This window comes from Mesoplodon bidens (genome assembly GCF_964165515.1).
Source record: "Mesoplodon bidens genome assembly, chromosome: 4".
Lineage (NCBI taxonomy): Eukaryota > Metazoa > Chordata > Mammalia > Artiodactyla > Ziphiidae > Mesoplodon > Mesoplodon bidens.
This window is the reverse complement of record NC_138160.1, coordinates 13,884,657-13,908,387: the sequence shown is the minus strand read 5'-3', so window position 1 is coordinate 13,908,387 and position 23,731 is coordinate 13,884,657.

The window sequence follows — 23,731 nt, the reverse complement described above, 5'->3', positions numbered from 1 at the left end:
CAAAGAGATTAAGAGCTGTATTTCAATTCATCTTTTCATATATATAATCTAGCGCACTGCCTGGCCAATAATATGTTTCCCATATCTGTTGAGTTAAATTAAAAACTTGTGTCACGGGCCCTGTATAGGAAATAAGGGTGTCAAAAATGTGGAAGAGTTAAATGGGTTTTCAGAGACTCCGCCTGAAAATATAAACTCAAGCTAGAAATGAACAGATGTCTACATTATCTTCATCCAAAGTGGGTCCCTGCTCACCTGGTCCTTGTGATTTTCCATCACCATGTAGGGACTTGCCCTGGATCTAACCCTGGATCAGATCATTCTTTGGAGACTTAGTTGAAGATTAACCCACTGTAAAGTAGTGGAACGATGGACGCTCATCTTGATATTTGGTATTGAGTTGACAACTTGCTTCTTTATAGGCTTTTATCTCCCTGTTCCTCTCAATCCCTCTTTTGACGTCTACAAATCAGGAAAGTGATCAGAGAAGAAACTGAAGTTCCAACACTTCAAATGTCTAAAGTCACCTACGTGGTAAGTGCCACATGGCTTCAGGTTCTCAGGCCCTCTCCTCCCCACTTCCCTACTTCTCTTGACCTGGCCATTATTCAACTTGGAGTCACTGTCTCCCCTTTTGGTTGAGTCACCTTCCAGGACCTTTAACATCAAAGCAAAGGTAACAGCGAAAAGTAAATTGTAGAGACTAACCACATATATCTCCCTTGAAATTAAAGTCTCTAAAGATTTTCAAGGCTCTATCGCCTGCCGTAAAAGGGAACAGAGACAATCCAGTTTAAGAAATTCCAGTATAAAACAAAAATAGAAAAAAATAACTTGATTTTTAACATCCTTCTGATTTTAAACTATAAATACATGTTGTCATAGTCACTGTAAAATCTTGGCGAAGAAAAGAAAGAAAAGCACTACTTCTGCTTAAAATAAAGGTGCATTCACATGTATATATGTTTTGCATTTCAAAAGTAAGATATTGTACACATATATGATTTTAGCAAGAAATTCCAATCTTTTTACCTAGCTGCCAAACTGAAGCCCCACCTTTCAAGCCTCTTGAGAAAAGGATGGTGGGTGTTTCACCAATGGGTCCTGAATAAGTAGCATAGTTCCTAACACAATGTACTCCGTAAAACCTGCAGAAGGAATGAATGTTGAACAAAGAGATAAAATGATTTAAATATTGTTCCACTCTCTCTCCCTGCCTTTTTCAAGAAGCCACAATCATTGAAAATATTTAAAAACTCAGTTCTGAAATAGATTTGTGTTGAAATGCCCATATTATCCAAAAGCGGAAGTATTGTTTTTTAATTAATATAAATTTATTACCAAAATATAAAGTTGGATTCTTGGCAAGACAAATACTTGTTTCAGATAGAAAATGAGGGTAAAAGTGATTATTATGCCCACCCCAGAACATTTAATATATTATTACATAATCTGTAATATTAGAAAAGAAAAACAAAGAATACGCATTAATTTTATTTTATTATTGCAACTGTGCTGTTTTGAATTAAGTGTTTTGCATGTTTTGCTTAATGTTCATAACTTAATCAGTCAGTGCTTCTAGTAAATCTTATAATGATGACAGCAAGATTGGAACTGAGATCTATTTGCAAAGCCTATGATATTTCTCACTACTTTCTGCCACCAATTTTGAGCCATCACTTGCCACCCTAGTTTTGGACGAAGCCTGGTTTTCAGTGGAGATACTATGTGTTTAACTTAAAAAGAGTGAAGCATCTTTTGATATCTGCTAAATTTAATTAGATTTCAAGACAAGTGTTCATTTATGCCACATGAATCTTCATCATAGCCATAATGATTAATGGCTGGATATTTTAGGTAAATAATTTAGATATTTTAATCATTATAAAGTAAACAGATAGCTTAATAGGATGGGCACTTTATATAGGACTCTTGAAACTCTCTCTGCTCACAAAAATTCCCTTAACAGCTCTGGGAAACAAAGTAGCTCTAATTCTAATATATTGAATTGGCTCTAATTCAAAATATTACAATATTCACATACTCCACCAAACCATTGCACTTCACCCTTGACTGTACATTTAGCATGCAACTTAATATTGCTTTGTCCTTTATCAGGCAACCATCCTATATATCAGGAGGTAAGTCACACGAGACCCCACAGTAGCCCAAACCAGCATCACAAAATTCATGTGCTTAGCTCAAAGTATTATAGCAGTCATTTGGAGTCCTAAGATATTTCATTATCTGATTTTTTAGAACACAGCAAAATAGAAACAAGGCATTAGAAAGAGTATTGCTCAACATATTTGAGAAACTACAGAAAGTTACGGCTCCTTAAAAGTAGGGTAATGAGAAAAATCTCTAAATGGAAGATGGAAAAACTGAATAAGAAAAACAGAAACACGAAACCAATGAAAAATCCGGGGTGATATAAGCATGGGTTATTGTCTTAGATAAGGTAACATTAGCACCTGTAATAAATAAATCTCCAAATTGTAGTGACTTGGCTTAATACCATAGAAATTTATTTCTCACTCATAAAGCAATCTAAGCACGTGTAACTAGTCCACTGGAGATTATGCTCCACACGGTGATTCAGGTATCCAGGCTTCTGCTCTTACAGCCCCACCAACCACAACATTGTCCACGTGCAGCTGGCTTAAGGCACAAAGGGTAAGTGGAAAGTCATACCTCATCACGTCTGCTCACATTCCACTGATGAGAACAAGTTCAGTGGCTTCATCTGGCCACAGAGCAGTCTAGAAAATGTAGTCTCTGACTGGCCTGCTGTCCCTAGCAACACCCCACACTGGGGAAGGGGGAGCAGTGATATTGGTGAACATGCATGTAGCTTAACATTCTTGACTAGTCCCTGAAGATAACACTTTACTGTTACTAATACACATAACCACTACATGTCATACACTTTGGGGGGCTCACCCAACCCACATCTGCCCTTCTCCCTTGCCTTCCTCTTCTCTTTAGGTCAAAAGTTAAATACTTGTTTTCCCAAAAGCCCCAGTAGTTAAGAATGGCCATATGGTCGTGTCTTGGCCAAGGAAGTGTCAGCAAAATTCACTAGGAGCACCTGGAATAGATTTTTGCTATTGACATAAAATCCAGAGATAGTTCTGCCACTATTTCTTCCCTCTTCTTCCTACCTTCACCTCCACTGTTTTTTGAAACTGTGGCAGCATCTTGTGAACTTCAGGGAAATGCCAGGAGAATTGTAAGGATGGTGACCTGGAGTCCTGAAGATACAGAACCCCTGAGGCTACGCCAGCAACTTCCTACTTCCAAAGTCCCTGTAATGGAAGGATAAAAACCGTTACTTAAAGCCAACTGCATACCTCACACATTTTGTTCATTTAAGAAGGAAGAAAAAAATAAATAATATAATAATATTTCCATCCTTAATAGTTAAAAACAGTATTAAAATACATTGATGCTTAAATGAGAAATTTTAAATTATGTAGAAAATATACATACACAAAACAAAATTTTCCATACTACTTGCCCCTGAAAATGTCACTCTATTCACTTTCCATCATATCTAAATACACTGTTGTATATATGAATAATATACATTTACTCAACATGAAGAAATAGTATTTTCAATTTCTTTATCAAAACTCAGTCTGTATTTAATGCCAAAATCTTATGTCATGTAGAAAAGATGCAAAATAACAAAGGAATATTTCTCTCTCAACTATGGATAATGTAAAACTTTCCTGGAATTCAGTGTGACTTTCTTGAAAAAAGAAAGTTTTAATAGAGTTTATAATTTGTTTAAAGTGGAAACGTGTACATTTGTTCTCTGGCAGCAATAAATTAATTCCCTGATATAAGTAGTTTTCACATATGTGTCACCTTTCTCTACAAAACTCCAAGGGCTTTCACTATTGGACAGACTTTCCCCATTTCCCAGCTGTAAGTGGGCACTTAGGGTGTGATTGGAAAAGACTTCGTGATTTCAGCCTTGTGGTCTTGAGGGTTGTGAAAACTAGGATACTAGCCAATGGTCTTATAACTGGTAGTTTCAGCCCAGCTGCACAAAGTTCCAGGATGGTCCAGCACTCACATCATCAGGAATTCAACACTGTTCCAAGCCGTAGAACTACTACAGTGAATAAGGTACCAAGTCTCTGCTTTTATGGAGGTGGAATCATTCATGAGTAGAGACAGACCACAAGCACATTCACATATAAATAAATAAGTTCAAATAGTGAAAAAATGCTATGTAGAAAATAAAGCAAGATAATGGTGTATAGGAGATGATTTCTGTGACTGGCTGCTATGGCTGGAGTGATCGGAGAAGGTGTTTCTGTGGATGCAACATTTGTGCTGAGATTTGAACTCTGAAGAGATGTGGCCATATGAGAGTTGATGGAAAGAATATTCCAGACAGAGGAAAGAGCAAATCTAAAGTCCCTAAGACTGGAATGAGCCTGGCATATTCCAAGGCCAGGAAGGGGGCCAGTGTAGCAGTCAGCTATTGCTCTGATAATGTTATGTAACAGATTATCCCAAACTCAATGTATTTCTTACTTGTTTTGCTCACAAGTCTGCAGGTCTGTAAGGGACACTTTAATGTAGGCTTGTGGGTGAGCTGAGCTTGGTGCCAGAATTCAGGTCAAGTTTCAAAGTCCCTCTGAAGCCCAGGCCAAGGAGGCTGAGGGTCCCTAGTGCATGCCCTCCTCATGGTGGGTTTTAGGACTCAGAAAGGCCAGGCCAAAACTTGCAAGCACATTTTAAACTTTCACAAGTATCAAAACCAAAGTCACATGGCCAAGTCCAAATCCAATGGAGGAGGGAGATGCTTGACCCATTTCTGTGCATTGCAAGGTCACTTGACAGAAGGAGGGAGTGAGGAATTAAGGAAAACATTTTCATCTACTGCAGCCAATATGGACAGAATACTGTGAATAAATGTAAACTTTACAGGTTTGCTGGAAAAGGAGCAAAAGTCAGATTATATAGGATTTTGTAAGCATGAGAATCATGTTGAACTTTGTTCTAATTATAAGGAAAACAGAGGGATTATTAGTAGAGAACTAATTTGATCTGATACTTTTCAAATTATCAGGGTTTATTGTGAAAAACTGGCAGATCTTAGAAGCCCAGAGATGTGTTAAAAGACTTCTGCTCTAGAAGGGGCGAGAGAAATTTGACTTCTGTTAGCACAGTAGTGAAGAAGGTAAAAAATGGCTAGATTCAAGATGATTTTGGAGGTAGAGTCAACGAAACTCACCTGATTGTGTGTTTTATGAAAAAAGAGGAAAATGAAAGATGGCGTCTTTGCTTGAGCAAGAGGGCGGAGGGTCGTTAGGGCAGATGGTGGAGAAGCACTTTAGAACTGGCTGTCTGGAGGGGGATTTTGGTACCCAGAAATTTGTTTTGGACACATTAAACTTGAGAGAACAACTAGACACAACTAGAACAACTAGAAAATGAGATTTTAGGCAACAGCTCAGTTAATGAGTCAGGTCTTGCAGTGAGAACATCACTGGATATATCTGTTTGGAAGGCTTCAGCATATAGAAAGTGAGGTCTTTCCCCAAATTTTGCCCTCACTTTGGCAGGCTGGAAGTGCCTGGCTATTACCAATCCCTCCCATCCCCGGCAGCCCTCAAGCAGCAACAGATGAGAAACAGTGTGTAGATACCCCTGCTCCCATGTCGTTGGGTGGGATGATTCTGAAGCTCCTGTTTTACACTGTTTCCCAGCATTTGCCCCTGGGATTAAGCTCCAGGCACCCACAGTGGTAGCTGGCTTGATCAGGCACCTTTCCCTTTCCCCGCCCCACTTTTCTCTGGGGTTTCCTACACTTACCAAATAAGTGACGTGCACTCAAAACCTTGTTTCAGGGTCCAATTCTGGAGAATCCTAAATTAAGACATCCATTTCTCCTACTTTCCTCGATCATCCTATGATCTTTTAAACAAGCTGCATAATTTCCCTTCCATCCTTTGACCCCAGAAGCCTATCATTAAAGGCTTTTCCTGCATTGCTGTTGTACTTTTCCCTCTTCCCATTCTGTCTTGACCTCTCACAGCTGGGTTCCCCCCTCGACTGCTCCACCAAGCCTCTCTTGTCAGCGTCCTCACTGCTTACAAATGGTTGAGTTTCAGTTCTTCTCTTGCTCGACTTGTCAGTTCCATTCAACTCAGTTGATCTCCCCCTTCTTGAGGCTCTTTCTTCTCTTGGCATCCAGAACGTACACTTCCCTCATTTTCCATCTACCTTAATGTCAGCCCCTTCTCCTTCACCTTAATGTGTTCCTACTTATCTCCCAGCCTCTAGATTTCAGAGTAATTAGTACAAGCCTCAATCTTTGTCTTTTTTTTCTTCACCTGCATTCATTTCCTTAGTGACCTCACCCAGTGTCCTGGTTTTAAAAGGATTATTTCCTATTTAAAAGGATCTTCAAAAGGATTATTTCCAAATTCTCTAGCCCAGGTCTCCCTTGAATTCCAGATCAGTATATCTAACTGTGACTCTGGCATTCCCACTTGAAAGTCTAATAAATATCCCAAACTCAACATATCCCAAACCAGACTTGTTTCTTCTATTGTATTCTCAGTAAATGGCAACTCCAACTTCATATTTGCTCAGGCAAAAACTCTTGGTATCATCCTTAGCCCCTCTCTTTTTCTCACAACCTATTAGAATATTATGCCTGCTCTACCTTCAGAAATGTTCAGACTGCAGCCTCTCATGTCTCTACCCCCATTCTGCTGTCCAGGACACTACCATCTTGCCCCAGGAATATTACCAGAGTCTCCTTACTAGACTCTCTGATTCTCCTTTCAATATATAATTTTCAGTATATATTCCCTGAAAAAGTGAGCTAGAATGACCCCTTTTGAACAAATGAAGCCATGTCCCTCCACTGTTCTAAGCTTTCCTCTGTCTTCCCATCTCATTTAGAAAAATAGCCAAAGTTCTTATAATCGCCACATCTAGGACTTCCCTCGTGGTGCAGTGGTTAAGAATCCGCCTGCCAAAGCAGGGGACACGGTTTCAAGCCCTGGTCTGGGAAGATCCCACATGCTGCAGAGCAACTAAGCCCGTGAGCCACAACTACTGAGCCCGGGTACCACAACTACTGAAGCCCACAAGCCTAGAGCCCGTGCTCCACAACAAGAGAAGCCACCGCAATGAGAAGCCCGCGCACCACAACGAAGAGTAGCCCCGCTTGCTGCAACTAGAGAAAGCCAGCACGCGGCAACAAAGACCCAACGCAGCCAAAAAAAAATTAATTAAAAAAAATTGCCACATCTGTATGTACCCACTCTTTCTTTTTGTTTAATTTTTATTGGCGTGACAGTTACAATGTTGTCTTAGTTTCAGGTGTACAGCAAAGTGAATCAGTTATACATATACGTATATCCACTCTTACCCACTCTTTCTGTTATTGATATGAACTCGTTACCTGCTTTGCTCCCAGATTCTCAACCTGGATTCTTGACTTTCACTCTTCAAACTTATGGTCCATGCCTTCCTTACTCCCCCAGACCGGGGGTACCAATGACTCCCCCCAACAGCGCATCTTCTATGACTTAGTCCTTTTCTTGTCTGGAGCCACCCTCTTGCTTTGTGTGTTTTCTGACTTTTCCAACTTTTACCAGTGATTATTTTTAGCCTTATTCTCCTGAGTTTGTCTTGACATCCAGCTGCCAAAGTTACTGCTTTGCTTTTTACTCCGAGATAACTGTGGTTATACTTGGGGTAGGAAGATCTGTATTCACAGAGACTAACAACCAAACTGTAGGGTGGTTTTCTAACAGCGTGGCCTATCATGTCTTCCCACAGACTTGTAAACCCCAGGGGGAGAATGCCTCATGGATCTTCATCACAATCTACAAGTTTAACAGGGGTAAGAAATTTCTCAGGAACCCCTTACATTGTAAAGTGTTTGGGGTTCCAAAGAGTTGGAAATTACTGCCTTCTCCTCCAGTCCTCCACAAAGTTATTCCCAGACACTTGACTTAATTGCTTGCATCCCTGGGATTGTCACTGTCAATTACCAAATCAGATACTTAGCATACATGTGATAATTCACAAAGCCACTTGCTGAACCTCATAGTTTAATGGTTGTGTTTGGCCCCTCTGCAGAAGTTCTTAAGCTTTGGCAGTTTGCCTGTATGAATTCTTTAGTTAAGTATTTTTGATAATGTATACATGGCAAGTTTGATTGAATATCGCTTAATGCCTTCAAATATTCACAAGTCCTGAAAAGTGAGTAAAGCCACTGTTTTTCAACTGCAAAAGCATTCTCGTTTTCACATCAGTCCTGTTCCCATCCATCCCACCAACATTTGCTGTTGTCTTCTAATACACGATACTCTAAACATTTGCATTCTCTAAACAAAATTTTAAAGCTCCAATAAGTGCTTCAGTTTAGCCTGGCTCCAGTGTAGCAGTGGGCTTTTCAGTTTAACAAAACTGTAAAATGACAATAGGGTAATTCTGGTGAACTAACCAGCTTGTTAAAAAGTGATACTACTTACACTCTCTTTGGGAAATGGTAGCTTCTAGTTTTATCAAAACACTATTTTCTGTGATGTAAAGGGGTTTTTCTTTTATTTCCTCCTATCTTTTCTCATGAACTCATAATATAAAAAACACGTATCAGGCACTTCAGAGGGATTTGGGGGTAAAGAAGAGTTTGTATATGAGGGAACATTTGCTTCTGAGTTTCATTTTTCTCTATTAGTACTGTTTAGATTAGAAGCAGTATGGATCACAACCAGAGAACAACTCTCTCCCTCTTTTCCCCAGCCTCATTTCTACCCCTTAAATACATACAAACCCACATACCTTTCTTTACATGAAGAATTTCTACTTGTCTTTCAAGGAACAGTTCTAATAATTTCTTCATGTTGAGGGTGTCAGTAACTTCCTTCCATGCCTCTCCTACCCAGACACTTATTTTTCTGTTCACACACTGTTTTCTATATATTACTACTTATCATTTTTGTTAGTTGTTTACATATATTTCTTCTGGATTCTGAGATTCTCGAGGGCAAAGACCATGTTTTTTTTTTAATGTTCAGTACATTATATTCAGCATACAATAAATGAATAAATTGGTGACAAACTGAGGAAAGGAGTTGGAGTTTGTTGCTTAATGAACAGGAACAGAAATAGAATTGACAAAAGGGTCTCTGTGGTAAAAATATTCTTGGGTAAACATTGGGTTAAAGGGGATTCTGCTCTGCAGGGTTTCTCAGTGCTTTAATGTGCACTGTCATTCTCCAATGCCATCCTCATCCCCCTCAACACTGCCCTTGACTTTTATTTGTTCCAACCAAGCAGCAACTAAATGAAAGAGCAAAACAGACATCTCGCACATGTCATATGTAAGGCAGGGCCCCAAAGATCTCACTCATTCAGTTAATCAGAAATTCAGTGAAGAACACCCACCAAGATGGAAACTCATCATCCACTAGCAAATTACAGCACACCTAAGGCTGAGCCCAGCCCCTACTGCTGGGGGTGGAAAATGGGGAACAGTTTTAATATAGTTAACCCATCATGGAAAATGTTTTCTGAGCTACCAGTCACCTTTTCCCATTTGAAGGCCAGCAGCGGGATTTCTGCTGGAGACATTGCCATTTTCCCCATAAAACATTAGAAAGTTGCCAAAGTCATAACATTTTTGAAACCAAAGTTCTTGGGAATCCAGTTGTTCTTGGACCCCTGGCTTATTTCCTATCAGTCAAGCTAAGAATCCAGAATGTTTAGTTTTCTTGATCAGGAAAGACCAGCAACACTTCTTATGCCTTAATTCTCTTTGTTTCCTTAATACTTTCCCCCAAAATCTTGCAGGTCTTGAGAAGAATTTGGACCAGCTCATACAGCTGTTCTACTAATTAATTCACAGGGCATTACCATTAGAGAAATTTAAAGGACCCTTAGCCATAAACAATTTTGAAAATCACTGTACTGACTAATGCATTTTGAAGGAAAAAATGTGTAATATTTCAATAAATATAAATAAATAAATCTTGAGGAAACAGATTGGTCTACTTTCATTTTGTAATGTAAGTTTTATTCTGAACAGGAAATTTAAATACAAATAGCTAATTTTAAAAGTCAATAATTGTCCCTAATATAAAATTATCTTTGGCTTGACAGGTATTTTACATTTGTGTATTTTTATTTTTAAAAAATAATATTCTAAGTAGGGAACTAAGATTATTAATGTTAAGCCTCATAAAATGGTTAAAATTTTCACAAAAGGTGAAATTCCCTCCCAATATTATCAAAATCTGAAGTTCAAAATTCTTGAGAGACAGTGTGTAGTCGGAATGGGCATTGGCTCTATGATGTGATTTTATCAGCTGAAAGGAACAATATGAGCTTGGTCCTATTATCTCCCCAATAGTTGCTGAAACCTGAGGTTTCTCTCCATTTATTGCATTCCATTGAGTCGTGAAAAAAGGAGATGGATCATTGAGTCCAGAATGTCACCATTGTGTCCTCCTCCTCTCACCCACCAACCAGTCTGTGCTCCTCTCTTCTTTATATTTTTCTGTCTCCCAATCAGTTTTGAGCTCCTGGAGACCAAGAACCAAGAACTATGCTTGGTACATAGAAGAAAATCTACCATTAATTGTTAAAGGGATAAGGGAAGTAAGGGTACGTGAATCATAATATAGTCCTTCTGTGTGATAGACACAATGTAGCGATTGAAAATATCATTTCCAAAGAGGTCCATGTTGTTGAAAAAAGAGCAAAATATTCCTTAAAAAAAAAAAAAAACAGTGGGTATAGCAGATCCAAGTTTAGAGAAATAAGACTGTTAATTAACAAGGATAGATTCATAGGGTGCTGATGACATGGCTACAGTAAAACCCCAGTTTTTACTGTAAAACTTAGAGCTTCACATGGCATTTGTGGTTGGGTAAGTTTATATGAGTGTGTTTCATATTCTATTTACATTAACTATTTAGTAAAGTATACATATTTCTTATTCTATTGTAGGTGTCTGGGCATGCTCATACTTTTCCTTGTCTTTATGCAGGCTGAAGTTAAAACAAAACAAAACAAAACAAAAAAAACATTTCTTCTGCCACTGTAAAGTCACATAGGGGATTCAGGTGAACCTCAAACAATAGTTTCACCAAAGGTTCTGGTGCCCAGAGCAGACATGACAGGTAGGCAGCAGCCCTTTTAGAACATTAGTCTCAATAATGCTGTAACTCTTGGTTGGATGAGCGGCACGTTACAAGAGACCACTTTTGATCCACCTAAAATTAGGTCTTAGGAGTTCAAAAGAGGGAGAAGGAAAGGGGGAGGAGAAGAAAATATCTATTAACGAGCATTAAATGTTACTTTTCCCTTTCCAGTCTCTCAGCAGAAAGCCTAAGAACATCTGATTTTCTGTTATAGAGGAAAACCTCTGAGTAATATAGCCCGCACATAATCTCATACTTAGCACCATGTTCTGACAGAAATGCAAAAACTAAGTGATTGCATACTTCAAAATAGCTTCCTTCTTTTTCCTCCCCAAAACGACTCAAAAACACCATTTGTGTGGAAAATACTGACCATGCCCAATGACGGTCCCTGGAATGTAAGAGTTCAGTAGGATTCTAGAGCATTCTAGATTTCAAGCAACAGAACCTGCTAATATTGTTCTCTTTCCCCTTTGTCTAATTCTCTCGGCTTTGCCACTCATGGAATTTTCTTTCATTGTTTATAAAATCTCTCTGTCCTTATTGAAGTGTAGAATTAGAGATTTTGCTATAGAGGAATGCACTATGTACAGTGGATAATTATCTTTTATCTGAGAACGGCTTGGTCGTTTTTAGGGAAGATAGACTTTTACAGTTAGTTGAGCGTAATTCTTTTTGCAACTTAAATACACATAGAGAAAGAATCCCCTTCAGTTCCTTCCCTTCCATACTTCCTCCTTTCTTTTCTTTCCAAGACGTTCCTTTTGGCTCAACAGTCATTATTAGCAGAGAGATATAGACATCTAGACCTTGGATTTCATGACTGTACTCTCTCTCCAGTGCTGCCTTAGATGCCTTCTGGCAGCAGCTGATGTACTTAGAATAGAAAGCTCTCTAGACAAAAGCATATTCAGCTAGTTGTAAAGTTCTTCTTAAAAGGGGGAAATAAGAAAATATGATTTTTGAGACTTAGAGTGAGAATTTTATCTGGCATCATTTTGTTTATAAACCATTTTTAGTCTCAGTCTCAATTTTAATGATGTTTGTTCACCTTTATTTGCTTCTAGAGGGCAGTTGGTCCTTTTACTTATATTAAAGCTATACTGACTTTCAGATCTTCTGCTTGAGTCGATAGCCTCTCAATTAGATGGAACTATCCCCGAACAAAGCATGACAAATTCGGCTTCTTACTTTGAAATCCTTCTCTTTTATCATCATCAATGCCTAAATTATAGCCTCTAACTGTCCCTACTCAGACTCCAATTATATTACATAAATGCCTAAATTGTGTCATATCTTTTGCGACATGTTATTTCTGTAATAATGTCCATCTTTTCAGCTCTTAGCCATAGTGAAAGGGCAATATAATCCAAAAGAGAGTGTCTGGTGTGTTAATCATTAATAAATCTGAAAAACATGTGTTTGATCAAGGCCATCTTTTCCCTTTGAGTAATTCTTTTTTTTTTTTAACATCAGCAAGTTCTTCTGAAATTCATGCTTGTCTCTCTGAAAGCTCTAAATAACCAATATTGATTTCAAAACAGGCACTGGCCAATACTTTGTTACTTATAGTAAACCTCTAGTTGGCATTTGCATTGATAATCAATCTTTGTTTCTTGCTTAAACCATTCAAAATTCCTCCGATATTTATGATTTCATTAAGTAGAAGATGCTGCATGCAAATAAGTACACTTCAGTTACAGAAAGCAGCTGTCAGAACACATTTATATTCCAGCAGCAGAGAAGAAATTAATCTCACAGTGGCTTCAATTCAAATTGGTATGATATTCCAGTAATAAATTCCCTGCCCAGATGGAAACATTTTCTTTATCATAAATATTTTAAAACACTTGATCTGTGTTAAAGTTGTACAGGACTGAAACTGATTTTAGATATTTTAAATATTTTAAATCAAGCCCCAAATAGAAAAAACATTTTGGTTTTGTAGAATCCATTTAAAAATATTTTCAGATTTATATAGGTTCATCCTATCATATACATTATGTAACCAAAGAGAAAAGCTCATCAAATGCTAATCTTGTCTGATTTGGAGCACCCAAAGAAAGCTCACATTTCTAGCTTGTATTAATTATATTTCTGTCATAAGTTTTAATGACACTAGTCATTCCTTTAATATTGAAATAAATTCTGAAAATAGCTCTTACTCTTTTCCTTCACTTATAGGATGATTTGTGGAAAAAGAGGAGGGAGCAATGATCACAGAATGTAAATGCTAAGAAACTGAGGTCCAGAGCCACAGACTGCCTTCTGCAAAGTAAGCAAAGCAGTTAATAGCAGGGCTGGGACAGTAACACCCAATACTCGATGCAGGGAATAGTGTGCTTTTCAATACTTTTTGCAATTTTAAGCAGCTGGTTCTGGTATAGTTATTTGTGTGTGTGAGTGTGACAATTCCCAATTCCTCCACCCTAACTGTTACATTGTGAGTCACTCCAGCCACAAGTCTCCCAAGAGCATCATGAGACAGTAGAGGACATGCAGGTCCATAGAAATGACTTTATACTCTTCAGTTTCCCTAGAATATGAATCGAGAATTAGGCATTTTGAGAGACTCTGCTTCTAACTCTAGCCATCACTGGAGTAGATCTTCTTCTCATCTAGACTGCTTAGAGATTAGTGGCCCCTCATAAATCACCACAGTTCCATCTTTCTTCTGAACCAATGCTCTGAAATCCTCCAGGTGGTAGGTAGCCCAGAGGAGAAACACAACCCCTAAGGGTGGGTTTGTATCTTTGGAATCCTCTCTTGACCTTGACTCTCAAGCCAAGGGGACATGTAGGTCTGGACTTCAGAGTCCACTTTAACATTCAGATGTCTGAATTTAGAAGAGTTGATGGGATCACCATAGCCATGTTGGTCAAATAGTGACTTTCTTGAAGCTGGATGTTACTAACTTCCCAATCACAACTTCTCTCCTCCAACTGAAATACGGCAAGTTTTATCACTGAAGAACACATCAAAAGCCAAACAGTGGAGTTCAAACTCTGAATTCAGTCTTGAAACATAAGCTCCAAAATAAGATCCTTGCTGAATACCACACAAAAGGAGAAATGAACTGAGCGTAGATTAAAACAATGAGAAATGGACAGGAGTTTACCAAACAACTCTTTCTTACCATGGATTAAAAACAAATTGATATTCACGTGCTGATTCAGACTACATCTAGCCCACATCTCACATTACAGGATATTCATTGGCAAAACTGAAGACTGGAAAATGCAGCCAAATTTGGAAAATGATACCAGATTCCTTAAAGAGCTGAGTCAAAGTTCTATGTTTTTCAGATTATAAACTCTTAGGAAGGACAGGCTCTATCAGATAAACCCACTTGTATAAGACCTACACCAGTTTATATTTATTGATATTTAAAGACTTTTAGACAGTTGGAGACTGGGTGGCAGGATTTCTGGATCTTAGTCTTTGCTCTGATTTGGCTGGGTGTACCATTGGCCAAGTTACTTTGCCTCTCAGTGATTTGATTACTTCATCCGGAAAAACAAAGGTCTGTAATGAATTCATTTGTCCAATGCCTATCTCAGAGCACTGATTACCTGTCTGGATATTCACACACTGCAGAATTGTGTGAGGAAGAAAAGACATGATTTGCAGGAAAGCCTTTTAAGAAGCAGGGATCATTGAATGAAAAAAATACGTTATCAAAATTATCTATCCTCTGCTAAAAAGATCCGCAGAGGAAAGAAGACCTAAATATTGGGCAAGCCATATAGGAACCAAAAGCACATTCCCCAAATAATGGACTTATAGATAAATACAGACATTTACAGAAACCTGGATAAATGTTTGGTCTTCAAATCCAAAGTTCAGACCGAAATTTGTGCTGATTCTCCAAATGTGTAATGATACATGTTATCATTTCTCGATAGTCTATTGTGTGTCAGGTAAAGGACAAGTTCTTTATGTATGTTCTCACATTGAATTTTCATTTTTAGCCCAGTCCTATTAAGTAGATATTATTATTTTCAATTACAGATGAGGATATTGAGGCACAGAGAAACTAGCTGGTTGCTTGGAGTCCCACCCCTAGAAAGTAGCAGAACTGGGATTTAAACCCCCACTGGTTAGACTATAAAACCACAGTCTTATCTACTATACTGCGCGGCACTGAGCTGAAAAGAGACAACTATAATGGAATTACTATAATTTCAAGGGTCAGTAGGGGACCCCTAGTCAAAAGGCTTTGTTATTGAGAGGTCAATAGTTGACCAAAAAAGGTCTTTCTACTTCACTCCTATTCCCTTTGTTCATCTGCAGGATAATAGGAGAGCATTGAAATCCATGTTTTGCTAAGAAATTGAGTATTATCCGTGTAAGTACTGTCAAGGAGAACCCTACGTTAAACTTTCTGCCGCTTTGCTCAAGAATAAAGGTTTTCAAGGACAAATATTGTTGCAGATTGTAACTTGACAGTGAATGTCTTGAAACTCTGTATTGTCATATTTGAAAAGAAGCCAAATTTATGAAAAAAAATGTCTACTTCAAAAGCTTAATGAAGGCAATTTGTCAACAATTTCACACATCATTTGCCCACAACCTCTGAATAAAAGGTTTCCCAATTTACCTTTTCCCACGTGAACTTCAGATCATATGCATTTAATGATTCATCAATCATCATCTTTCCCAGAAACTGAGATGCAAGCAGAATACAATTCAAGAGGTCTGTTAAAATATATTGTATGTGATACGCTTATTGTTTACATTTCTTTTTCTACCTAATGTCAGAGAATCGTACATGGAATGACATGAGTCTTTAAGATCAGAGTCTGGTTTAAGACTTAGGGTGAATTTGCTGTATAACAGATTAAAACAACTTAACGTACCTTAGAATGTCTATATCTCAGACTTCTAAAAATTCTGTAGAGAATTAGAGGAGAGGAGAAAAACAGCTATAGATGAATGAATATGACTTAAAGAGAACACGCAGTCTCCCCATGGCACTGATTCTTTAAATAATTAACAAGAAACTCTTTGCAAAGGGACCTACTTGTCAAATAACTAACTTAAAACCGTTACTGTTGATTGTCAGCATGCTTTTGTAACCAAAATGCCTGAGGGATAAGTTGATGGAAAGTAATTAATAAGACCAAGAATAAGGTTTACTGCATGTAACTGATACTGTTTGTAAATCTGGGACCCATAAAGTATTCTGATTGAGGAAGGAGATGCAGATGTTTCTGCTATTTTAGTAAAGGGAAGAAGTGTAAAACACTCCAACCAACAGAAAAGGGGGTGCAAAACATTTAGAGCTGCAATACTTACCACGACAACTATTTTCTGTTACATTTTTAATGTAAGGTAAAACTTCCCTATTACGTACTTGGGCAGCCCATATATGAGACTCAAGTGTGACATCAACAATGGCAAATAAAGGTAGTTTTATAAGACAAGGTGAAATGTATGGTTGACACAGATATCTAGATATTTTGGCAAAAAGAATTTTAATTGGAAAAACTGGTGGAGGATTTGTGAAAATGTTGGAATAAATTATTCGGATAATCTTTGGCCTTCAATATACTTTTTCAGCATAAAGAAGAATTCTGTTTGCTAAACTCTTTGGGCCACGATGATTCATAGTACTGGTGGTGGAATTTGGTATGTATTTGTGTGTGTGTCTCTGTGCACACATATTTATGTTTATGCTTGCAAGTACTTTGTCAGAATGAAATGTTTGGGCTACACTTACTACCCACCTGATTTTAATTAGTGTTACCAGCTATTTACTGAAATCATCAAAGTTTTTAATTTAGAGATAATTTGGCAAAGGGCAATTTGCTGCTATTTACATTTAAATAGATGTGAAAAAATGCACTGATGTTTTCTCAGCCGGGCCACAGGGCAGTTTCATGTTCAAGCTCTGGAAGACCTGCTCCCCTTGAATGTGGGAGGGACCTGTTACTTGCTTCCAACCAATAATATAGCAAAAGTGGTGAGATGACACTCCATGCTTATATTAAGATGCATACACACACACACACACACACACACACACACACACATGGCGTTGCCCTGGCACATCTGCATGTAAGGGTTTGTATCACAGAAATTCTCATCACAGAGTTACAAAAATCTACCTCTTTCCAGTGCTTTGGTTTTAAGCAGACCAACCATTGGGTCAAAATGAGATACACAAAACAAGCTTTAAAAAGAAGAATGAAGTAGGAGGACCCACACTTCCCAATTTCAAAACGTATACTAAAGCAATGGTAATGAAGATGATGTGGTACTCGCACCAGGATATACATGTAGATTAATGGAACTGAGATTTCAGAAACGAGCCCACCTATCTATGGTGAACTGATTTTCAGCATGAATGCCAAGACCATCCAATTGGGAAAGAGTAATCTTTTCAACAAATGGCACTGGATCAACTGAATAGTCACATGCAGAAGAGTAAAGTTGTGCCCCTACCTCACACCGTATTAAAAACTCAAAATGTATCAAAGATTTAACTGTAAGAACTAAAACTATAAATCTTTTAGAAGAAATGGATAAATCTTCATGATGCTGGATTTGACCATTCTTGGATTCTTGGAGGATTCTTGGATATGATACCGAAAGCACAAGCAACAAAAGAAAAAAGAGATAAATTGGACTTCATCACAATTAAAAGCCTTTGTGTTTCAGAAGACATCATCAGAAAGTGAAACAGCAATCCACAGAATGAAAGAAATTATTTACAAATCACATCTTTGATAAAGGACTTGTATACAGAATATGTAAAGAACACTTACAACTTAATAATGAAAAGACCTCCCAATTAAAAAATAGGCAAAAGATCTAAATAGACATTTCTCCAAGGAAAATATACACATGACCAATAACCACATAAGATGCTTGACATCATTAGTGATGAGGAAAATGCAAATCAAAATCACACATGAGATGCAACTTCACATCTTCTAGAGTGGCAAGATAAAAAAGGCAGACAAGAACAAGTATTGGTGATGACGTGGAAAAATCAGAACCCTCATACATTGTTGGCAGGAACATAAAATGGTGCCATCACCTCGGGAAAAAGTCTGGCAGTTGCTCAAAAGTTTAAACTAGATGACCCACAAATTCCCCTCCTTAGGTATATATCCAAGAGAAATGATAATGTATGCCCACACAAAATCTTGTACAGAAATACTTAGAGCAGCATTATTCGTAATAGCCAAAAGGTGGAAACAATCTAAATCTCAACAGACATAGATAAAATATGGTATATCCATACACTGGAATATTATTGAGCCATAATAAGTAATGAGGTACTGACACATGTTATAACATGGAAGAACCTTGAACAGATTAAGCTAAGTGAAAGAAGCCAGTCACAGAAGACCACATATGACTTCATTCATACAAAATATCCAGGACAGGGAAATCTGTACACAGTTGGACCTCCATACCATGGGTTCCACATCTGTGGATTCAATCAATCTTGGATTGAAAATGTTCAAACAAACAAAAAAATTTTCGGGAAGTTCCAAAAAGCAAAACTTGAATTTGCTATGAGTTGGCAACTATTTATATAGCATTTTCATTGTATTAGGTATTATAAGTAATCTAGAGATGATTTAAACATATGGGAGGATGTGCATAGGTTATATGCAAATGGTATGCCATTTTAATGTGAGACTTGTGTGTCTATGGATTTTGGTTTCTGCGGGGGTCCTGGAACCAATTCCCTGTGGATACTGAGGGACAACAGTATAGAGAAAGTAGTTGCCCAGGGCTGGGAGAAGTGATAGGGTGATAGGGGAGTGACAGATAAAAGTGTCTTTTTTAGGTAATAAAAATGTTTTAAAAGTGACTCTTACACATATCTGTGAATATACTAAAAACCATTCAATTGTACACTTCAGATGAGTGAATGTATGGTATGTGAATTACATCTCGATAAACCTGTTTAAAATGAGATTCAGTGGACAAAATATACACATCATTTATACCAAAAGTATACGTGAAGACAGTCAAGACACATCTTGAGACACTGTTTCAGCACAACTGACTTCTGTTATTATACAAAGAGTTATATTGAGCAAAAGAAAGAAATTTGATTTGCTCATCACCAACTGTAGGGCACTTAACTTGACTTAAGGGTAATGAAATAAGATAGTGAGTGACATATCACCTAAGGTCCTTGTCAGAAATTTCCTCAAACCTAGCTCATGGAGTTGGTGAACATATTCAGAACAGATAGGGTGACACAATCCCTGAGATATACAGAATTGGCAGAGAGACGTGGTCATCAAGACTTGAGATGGAGCTGTGGTTATTTGAGCTATTGTGAGTAGCTATAGTGCAAGCCCTGACAGTTGGCATTTCTTTTTGTAATGCAAGTGCCTAACTTAATCTTTGACTACTTAGGCATCCACTTCAAATGTGGCTATCTCAAATAAACACATTGTCAGCTACTTTACTAGGTAAAGAGCCCGGCTACCCCCTCACCCCATTCTTTGTTTGAGAGATCTCGGTTGATTTTGATAACTGACTATTTGGGCCATTTGCTTCCTTCTCTTCCTGTGCTTTAAATTCCCACTCTTATATTTTAAAACCACCAATAAAGAATGAGCCCTAGAAATCCTAGGCCTTCACCCTGGACCCTGGACCCCAATAAAAGCAGACCCCAGGCCCCACTCACTCTCTGTCCCTCTCTCTCCCTCTCTTTCCCCTGCCCACCCGTGAATTCAATGCATGGCCCCACACATGCCAAGTAATTTCCAGAACCTGTGGGTAGGAAACCTTTTTGTCAAAGTTTCCTAGTGGTTATTGTTAAGGTCATCTTGCAGTCATAAGAATCTCAAGGGACTGGTCCAGCCACAAAATTAGTTATTGAAAGGCTGAGATGAGTACACAACAGTAGCCATTCACAGTCAAGAAATCTGCCCCCCAACCCCCATCATGTACATGTACATTCCATACAGTGTCTTGACCAAAGCTTCTCATATGTTCCCAAGACACACGTGGATTGTGTTCACGTTTACTATTGTTTTCCCAGTCTTTGGGAAAAAAAAACATGCAAACCTAAGAAATGAGAAAAAGGAAGTAGCATGGCCTACATAGTGACATAATTAAGGTGTGTTTCTACTCTAATAAAATGGTTTCCAAAGAATATTATGATCAGTACTAAAAAATCCAGATGTAGAGGAAAATTTGAAATATTTTTATTCCTATGGTTATCTTCACACTTTGTGTGAGGTCTGTTCATTGATGGGATCACTCAAAGCTGGTAATATATTGATACAGCTCTATGGCATGCTACCATTCTCATAGCTATTTGATATTGTATGGCTAAACGTTACTCTAACATCATGAAGAGTCAGTAATTAAGAAACAATAAATTTTTTTACAGGAGCGTTCCACTATAGGCTTGGAAGTCAATATTATTTGACAGTCCAAATAGTACCACCAAGTAGACAAGTCCAGTGCCACAGTCTGGCTTTCTAGCAGGTCTGAAGAGGCTCAGGAATGATCATCTTTGTGGGGAAAACAACAGCATATGGAAAATCTAGGGTAGTTTGAAGGTATTTTTGTTTTTGTTGTTGTTTTGAGCATTTATATTATGTTTTTGACACATCTTTATTGAGTGAACACCTGTAGTGTTATGCTGAAGTTTTGAAAGATTCCTAAATCTTTCTGTGAGTTAATTACAGCTCCTTCAGAGGTTAAACATTTCCCCCCTTTTTGGAAGCTCTTATTTTTTCCCCCCATTATTCTGGGCTTTCAAATTCACTATAGTGTGTTTAGGTGTGGATGTTATTTCATTCAAACTCTTAGACAGTCAAATGGTTCTTTCCATCTGAAAACTCATGGAAAATATTCTTCTATTAATTTGAGTAATTCTTCCTCTCCATTTGCATTTATTCTTTTTTTCTTTTTTAACCAGAACTCCTATTAGACAGATAATGGAATTTCTGGATCTATTTTCTAGATTTCTTAATTTTTGTTTTATTTCTTCTATTTCTGTGCTATTTAACACTATATTCTGTGAACACTCACAACTTGAGGTTTTAGCTTCTGAATTCAGTCTTTATTAACTAATCTGTATTTTTAGTCAGCTCCATCTTCTTATTTTTTTTTTATTTCAATGACTGCAATTTTTCATCTCCGAGATCTCTAACAGATTATTTACATAGCAACCTGCTCCTGATTTATCCTGTCCTATATTTCTCAGGTTAATAATGACACCTTATTTTTTAAAATTTTTATTGAAAAAATGATTTATGCTCATGGTAAGAGCAAAAAAAAAAAAAAACTCAGCTTCAATTAGCAAATAATGAAAATTGTCTTCCTCTTATCTAGGACCAGCAGAGGCCTGTGGTCAACAGTTTCTTTTTTGTGGGTATATAATTCCAGAAATTTTCTATGCATATAAAAGCATATATTTTTATGTGGGTATGTAAAAATTTGTAAACAAAAAAATTGACATACTATATGTACTTCTGAATTATGCCTATTTTTTTATCTCTTTTCATTATTTCACATAAAATTTGGGGGTTAACTTCATATTCATACATACAGAATTATCTTTTTTTTTTTTTTTTTTTTTTTTTTGCGGTACGCGGGCCTCTCACTGCTGTGGCCTCTCCCGTTGCGGAGCACAGGCTCCGGACACACAGGCTCCGCGGCCATGGCTCGCGGGCCCAGCCGCTCCGCGGCATGCGGGATCTTCCAGGACCGGGGCACGAACCCGTGTCCCCTGCATCGGCAGGCGGACTCTCAACCACTGCGCCACCAGGGAAGCCCTCAGAATTATCTTTTTAAACTACACTTTCTCATAATTCACCATATAGATCAGCATGAATCATTCATTTACTATCCTATGGATAAATATTTAGACTGTTTTTTGCCATTACAAACAATGCTGTAGTAAACATTTCTACACATCTGTTTTTACACTCATCATGTGAATATAAGTTGTAGAATGAATTTCTAGAAGTATAATTGCCAAGTCTAAACATATACACATTTAGAACATTGACAAAGATTACCAAATTGCCCTCCAAAAGCTTGTACTAAGAATTTGCCTATTTCCTTGTAACCTTAACAAAACTGTGTATTATAAACTTTCTGATCTTTATAAATTTTATTGTTAGAGATGGTGTCATTGTTTATTTTGCTTTTCTGTAATTATGAGTGAGAGCTTTAAATTTTATGGATGATCTTTTAATACATTTGTAAGTCATTTGGATTTTTTTTCTATTAATTAAATTAATTAGTGACATAGTCTTTGCTTATTTGTCTGTTGGATTATTGGTAATTTCTTATTGATTTGTAAGAGCTCTTTATAGTGTAAAGTGATTGCTCTTTTTCTGCCAGGTAAATTTTTCCACTTTTTCACTTTGTTTTTAGTTTTATTACAATACAGTTATTTAATACTTTTCTTCATTGTTTGTAAGATCTTTGTCATTCTTAGAAAGGTCTTTCTCATGCCAAAACTGGAAAAACATTCAGCCATGTTTTTTCCTATTACTATTATTTCACATGAAATTTGTTTCTGTTGTAAATAATGAAGAAACAAGTCAAATAATGTTTTCCTCTTTATTGAGTATTCCATCTATTTGTCACAAATTGCCTAGCACTTTTATCAGATGCTAAACTATCATATGATTATCTTTCTTTCCTGTCCTCTTCTATTTGCTAATAACTCTGCTTCCTTGGATGTTAGTTCTTTTCTTTGCTGAATTTGATGACTGATCATATTGATATACTGAAATATTTGGTAATTCTTGGTTATGTGCTTTATAGTTGAGATTCTCTGTGCCCCTAACTGTGAATTTGCTTGGGAACAGCTGCTAGCATTTGTTATGGAAGGAGCAGAATCTTATTCTGCTAAGGAATGCTAGTACCTTATTGTCTGGTGCTGGCCCCCCGTCTACTCACAGGTATCCTCAGACATATTGGGCACTTCTCTGATTCTCTGAATCTAGTGCCCACACTCACTGTTCTAGGTTGGAAATAAAGAGCCCTGCTGTGTCTATGTGTCACTAGATATAAATTAGCAATTGGTGGAGAAGCACGAACATTCTTAGCTGTTCTTGTGGTTTACCAAAGCAATCACCCAAGCAGTTGCTGCAGGTCCTTTCCTACTCCCTGTACCCATTACCTCTGGGCTAGAGCTTCTGTGAAAGTGGCTCTACCTTCTACAGAAGCCCTGTCTGCATGTGCCATTGGCCGTTGTGCCATCAAACTTGTCTGCCTTCTGTTAATCAAGGATTCCTCCAAAATTTTGATCCTTTGATGGCATTTCCTTGTTTTCTAGCACTGTTATAAATAATGTCTTTTTTGTCATTGCTAATTTGGGGTGGGAATGGCAAGTAGGCATGGACAGGCAGTTGATGTGCCATTTTGACCCAAGCTATGGCTCTCTTCCTTCTTAACAGGATCTTATACTATTTCCACTGATGGAATCTAGAATATTCTTCATAAACTAAGGCCTAGGACTATCCAGTTATCATGCAACTTTCAGCATCATTAACTGTATGATCCTTGCAATTTCAAAAAGTATTGTCTTATCGTTA